The 6,401-nt window shown below is 42.2% G+C and overlaps 1 non-coding gene across 1 annotated transcript; it reads right to left on the minus strand.

Annotated features, from left to right (window-relative positions):
- Positions 1–1,807: 1,807 nt before the first annotated feature.
- Positions 1,808–1,942, minus strand: LOC113900533. The gene has a single exon (XR_003513172.1). It is a non-coding gene; the product is annotated as a small nucleolar RNA SNORA70 (small nucleolar RNA).
- Positions 1,943–6,401: the final 4,459 nt, after the last annotated feature.

Genomic DNA, 6,401 nt, shown 5'->3' on the forward strand with positions numbered 1-6,401 from the left:
GCTTCAGCATCAGTCCTCCCAATGAATATTCAGGGCTGATCTCCTTTAGGATGGACTGGTTGGATCTCCTTGCAGTCCAAGGGACTCTCAAGAGTCTTCTCCAACACCACAGTTCAAAAGCATCAATTCTTCGGTATTCAGCTTTCTTTATGGTCCAACTCTCACATCTATACATGACTACTGGATAAACCATAGCTTTGACTAGATGGACCTTTGCCGGCTCTGCTTTTTAATGTGTGTCTAGGTTGGTCATAACTTTTCTTCCAAGGAGCAAGTGCCTTTTAATTTCATGGCTGCAGTCACCATCTGCAGTGATTTTGGAGCCCAAGAAAGGAAAGTCTCTCACCGTTTCCACTGTTTCCCCATCACCTGTGAAGTGATGGGACCTGATGCTATGATCTTCGTTTTCTGAATGTTGAGTTTTAAGCCAACTTTTTCACTCTCCTCTTTCACTTTCATTAAGAGGCTCTTTAGTTCATCTTCGCTTTCTGCCATAAGGGTGGTATCATTTGCATATCTGAGGTTATTGTTATTTCTTCTAGCAGTCTTGATTCCGGCCTGTGCTTCATCCACCCCGGCATTTCCCATGATGTGCTCTGCATCTAAGTTAAATAAGCAGAGTGACAATATTTAGCCTTGACGTACTCCTTTCCCAATTTGGAATTAGTCTGTTGTTCCATGTCTGGTTCTAACTGTTGCTTCTTGACCTGCATACAGATTTCTCAGGAGGGAGGTCAGGTGGTCTGGTATTCCCATCTCTATCAGAATTTTTCACAGTTTGTTGTGATCCACACAGTCAAAGGCTTTGGCGTAGTCAATAAAGCAGTAGAAGATGTTTTTCTGGAACCCTCTTGCTTTTCCGATGATCCAACGGATGTTGGCAATTTGATCTTCGGTTCCTCGGCTTTTTCTAAATCCATCTTGAAAATCTGGAAGCTCTTGGTTCATGTACTGTTGAAGCCTGGCTTGGAGAATTTTCAGCTTTACTTCGCCGGTGTGTGAGATGAATGCAAATGTGTGGTAGTTTGAACATTCTTTGGCTTTATTTAGCTATATCTTATATACAGTATCTTTATTTAGCTGTACTATATATATAATATGTATTATAAAATATCTTTATTTAGCTATATCTTATATACGGTAATACGGATGCATAGTAGTACTGAAATTGTATTAACTCAATTACAGGCTCTTTGGCTTTTAGTAGAGGAGGAAAATGCATTTATATTTATTCTGGCATTTGCTTTCATTTTCACGTTTGTGCTTTATTTTCATGTTTTGATCTAAGCTTTCTCTTTTTTCTTGCCTTCTGTGATAGGTATGATTTATTTATTTTTATCTTCTGTGATTTGGAAAGTATACAGCTTATTGTTTTAATTCTGCTGACACCTTCAAGATTTTTTTTGGACAGGAAGGTAGGGTTTATGGATGGGCGTGAGTAAGGAAGGGGAAAGGCTCTCATGGAATCAGGGTCCTAATCACGTACGATTAGGGGCGTATGTGACCCCACAGCCATCCCGGGTGAGCTGCTTCTCGGCCACCGTGTTTTCAAATCCATCCTCATTAAACTTAGTGAATCCCCATTTCTTGAAGATGTGGGTCTTCTGGCGGCCAGGTAACCTGAAGTCGGCCCTGCGCAGGGCCTCAGTCACATGCTCCTTGTTCTGCAGCGTGGTGTGGATGGGCGTTATGACTTGGCCTATGTGGACACTGACCACTGTGCCCTTGGGCTTTCCAGAGGCACCTTGGATACAAGCCTGGAGCCTAGACTGGGGACAGCATCCAGTCATGAATGTCCACTGGAAAGGGCTGTCTCCAGGGTTCCTTAAGACAATGCCTACAGGCAGCAGGCTGCACGCACCGCGGGGGAGACTGCTGTTTGCAGCCATCGCACACCAGGCCTCCACGCGGAAAAGAACTCAGTTGGCTTAATCGGCTGCAAACAAGACGGTAAAACATTTTATGGAACCCATGTTTCTCCAACTCTCACTTTCAAGAAAAATCTACAATTTTTGTCTCTCTTGCAATGTAAGAAGTTTTCCAGTTCCTTACTTCCACACCTTTCCAATAAAGGCTTAGTTATCTTATCTTTTTCAAAACTATGTAAGTCTTCCTTATTCAAAAATTGGAATTTGTCATTCAAATTTTAACCATGTTTGTGACAATTATTTTTATTGAATTCTCTATGTTTAAGTGGTGACCATGTATATTGTGTGTTCAGTCACTATGGTTATACATATTACCCCCCAGAACTTTAATGGCTTAGAGCAATAATCATTTATTATCTCTTGTATTTTCTGTGCATCAGGTATTTATTTACTAATTTTTTAAAATACTTTATTGGATATTGGAGTATAGTCAATTAAATTGTAACTAGAGTGATCCAGCCATACATATGTTTGTATCCATTCTTCCCCAAACTCCCCTCCCCTCCAGGCTGTCATGTAACATTGAGTGGAGTTTCCTTCATCAGGAAGTTAGACAAGGTATGACAGGGATGCCTGGTCTCTCCACGAATGTTGGAGGCCGCAGCTGGAAGCCTTAAAAGCTTGGGTCCCTAGCTTGGCCTTAATCATCTGAAGGTTTGGTCACTCGTGTTTGGCGCTGGGGACCTGGCTGGGGCTGTTAACCAGAATCCCACACATAGTTCTTGTGTACCCTGCACTTCCTCGAAATGTAGAGGCCGAGTTCCAAGGGCAAGCATCCCCCTGCCGCCTTGCCCCCAAGAGAGAGTCAGGCGGATGAATGCTGTGTGATGACCTAGCCTCAGAAATCATTCAGTGCCACTGCTGCTGCATCCCAGTGGTTGGGGCCCTTTCAAAGATGCACCAGGTCGAATGGAAGTGTGTCCACGTCACCACATAAGATGAACAAGTGGGATGCTCACATAAATGCATGCATACATGTGCACGAACATATTCATAGATACACACATTACATCTTGAAAAATATGATCAGTCACACTGCATTTCCTTAAATTCCCGATTTCAATTTATGTATCAGTGGGTTGGAGTCTGTATGTAGTTGAGTAATTTGAGTAATTCTTTCAGGAAGATTGCATGAATGAATATCTGAAAGCATCCATAAAGTCTTAATGTGTAGCATGGAAACTGCCATCTTCCTTATTTTAAAAATTATGAAAGTAATACAGGTTCATTATAAATAATTCAAAGAGTGCAACGTTCCCCCCCCTAAAAAAAAACCCCAAAATAATGAAAATCCTTCACAGCTCTACCTTCCAGAGATAAACACTTGTCTGGCATATATTCCTATAGACATTTCTATATTGTAGCGTATATTATTGTATATGTGTTACTATAAAATCAATTGTACCATCCAAATTGGTTTTTTAACTCGCTTGGTAGCAAGATTCCCTTTCTACTTCACTTTTAGGTGATCCGTGAGTGTCTCCTCATAAGCAGCCTGGCCAGCTGGATCTGGTATATTCCTGTCTTAGACTGTACGATACCTTCATCCTTCAATAGCAATCCAACTGTGTGGGCTTTTCCTGGGCCACAACCTTTCACAGTACAATGGCTGAGTCCGCCAGCAGCAGATATGTTTAGGGACCTAAAAAAATTCAGTTCAGTGGTCATTCAATTGTCTCCCCTTCCCCACTGTGCAGGAAGCCAGTTTTTGTTTTTAGGAAGCCAGTTTTTATTCCATTTGCACATTCATCTCAGTATTTCTCTAAATGTGTTTTTTCTGTACTTTCACCTTTGAACTGGTTATAGTATCTTCCTGAGCTCCTGGTTAGTAATGAGTTAAAGAATACCTTTATATGTGTTCAGTTTGTTTCTGTATGAGTCGTGGTTGTAACTTAAAAATAGTTATCTTTCTTGAAAAGTTGGGAAATGGTGTGTTCAGCATTATCTATAACTTAGCAGACATGATATGATGCTACTATATCTTTCTTTTTCTCACCTTGCTTAAAATGGTAACTTCTAGGTCCATTCATGTTGCTGCAAATGGCATTATTTCACTCTTTTTATGGCTGAGTCCTATTCCACTGTGTGTGTGCCGCAGTCTTTATCCATTTCTCTGTCAATGGACTTAGACCGCTTCCATGTCTCGGCTATTGTGAACAGTGCTGCTAGGGGGGAATGTATCTTCTCTCTGATAGTTTTGTCTGGGTTTACACACAGCAGTGGGATTGCTAGGTCACGCGGCAGCTCTACTTTTAGTTTTCTGAGCATCCTGTGTACTATTTTCCATAGTGGCTGCACCAATTTACGTTCCAACCAACAGGGCAGGAGAGTTCCATTTTCTCCACATCCTCTCCAGCGTTTGTTATTTGTCGACTTTTTAATGGTGGCTATTCTGGCCAGTGTGAACTGGTATCTCATTGTAGTTTTGATTTGCCTTTCTCTAATACTTAGCAATGTTGAGCCTCTTTTCACGTGCCTATTGACCATCTGTATGTTTTCTTTGGAGAAATGTCTGTTTAGGTCCTCTGCCCATTTTTGGACTGGGTTGTTTTTTCTGTTATTGATGTTGTTGGATATGATGCTACTGTGGACAATAGAATGCAAATATACAATATGGTTAAAACTACATTTAATGTTCATAAGAATAGAAGACTGGAAAAGATATGCCAAAGTATATTAGATTGCTTGGTATTTTTCTTTATTATATTTTCCACAAAACTTTACATATGATTACCTTTGTTACAGAAGTCTAGTGAGGCTCCAGACTGATCCTGTGTTTTATTGATGGAGTAATGATTGGAATAACAGACTGGTTCCAAATAGGAAAAGGAGTTCGTCAAGGCTGTATATTGTCACCTCGTTTATTTAACTTATATGCAGAGTACATCATGAGAAACACTGGACTGGAAGAAACACAAGCTGGAATCAAGATTGCCAGGAGAAATATCAATTACCTCAGATATGCAGATGACACCACACTTATGGCAGAAAGTGAAGAGGAACTCAAAAGCCTCTTGATGAAAGTGAAAGTGGAGAGTGAAAAAGTTGGCTTAAAGCTCAACATTCAGAAAACGAAGATCATGGCATCCGGTCCCATCACTTCATGGGAAATAGATGGGGAAACAGTGGAAACACTGTCAGACTTTATTTTTCTGGGCTCCAAAATCACTACAGATGGTGACTGCAGCCATGAAATTAAAAGATGCTTACTCCTTGGAAGGAAAGTTAGGACCAACCTAGATAGCATATTCAAAAGCAGAGACATTACTTTGCCAACAAAGGTTCGTCTAGTCAAGGCTATGGTTTTTCCTGTGGTCATGTACGACTCTGTGAAGAAAGCTGAGTGCCGAAGAATTGATGCTTTTGAACTGTGATGTTGGAGAAGACTCTTGAGAGTCCCTTGGACTGCAAGGAGATCCAACCAGTCCATTCTGAAGGAGATCAGCCCTGGGATTTCTTTGGAAGGAATGATGCTAAAGCTGAAACTCTAATACTTTGGCCACCTCATGCAAAGAGTTGACTCATTGGAAAAGACTCTGATGCTGGGAGGGATTGGGGGCAGGAGGAGAAGGGGACGACAGAGGATGAGATGGCTGGATGGCATCACTGACTCGATGGATGTGAGTCTGGGTGAACACCGGGAGTTGGTGATGGACAGGGAGGCCTGGCGTGCTGCGATTCATGGGGTTGCAAAGAGTCGGACATGACTGAGAGACTGATCTGATCTGATCTGAATGATTGTTTTTGGATCATCAGGGGCTAGAAGAAAGGATTTCCTGTTCTCTGCACAGCTGTTGGAGTCAGCATTGAGTTCTACTGGGGAGTGAGAAGGGCATATGATAAAAACAATAATATAATAATGAGTATGTATACTGTTCCAGGAATTGTGCTAAGCAGTATCTAATTTAACCTCCCAACAGCAGTGTCTGATTGAATCAACAGTACCAAACTGATAGGTACTCTTAGTATTTCCATCTTACAGATGAGGAACTGAGGGAGTTAGAAGTCCAATGCCCTATCCATTGCACTACAGAGCCGGAACTGAGGGAGTTAGGAAACAGAAGCTTAGGTAACTAGCCTAACTAGTCTGTGGTGAAGCGGGAATTAAAACTCAAGAGTTGACTTTCTACCCTGCAGCCTGTGAGAAAGGAAATCCTGGGATGCCCTTTTGAAAAATCACCCCTACTACTGAATCTAAGCTCTCCAATCAGTTATCTGGGAAACATTTCTTGAACCTCCTCTGGGTCCCAGGGCCTGAGGATGAGACATGGCTGAGACTTCCAGTAACTTCTGAGCTCGGATGAGCTGGGGGTTGGGGGGTGGAAAGGAAGCAGGAAGGGAGCATCCTGTGGGGGCACAAAGGAAGGGCACCCCAAGCGTGGGGGTAGGTGCTTCCGGGAGGTGACAGCCAATCTGAGTCTGGAAGGAGGGCAGAGCCTGCCTCCCAAGGGGGTGGTAAGGGCATTCATGACA

The sequence above is a fragment of the Bos indicus x Bos taurus genome, chromosome 10, assembly GCF_003369695.1.
Source record: "Bos indicus x Bos taurus breed Angus x Brahman F1 hybrid chromosome 10, Bos_hybrid_MaternalHap_v2.0, whole genome shotgun sequence".
NCBI classification, from domain to species: domain Eukaryota; kingdom Metazoa; phylum Chordata; class Mammalia; order Artiodactyla; family Bovidae; genus Bos; species Bos indicus x Bos taurus.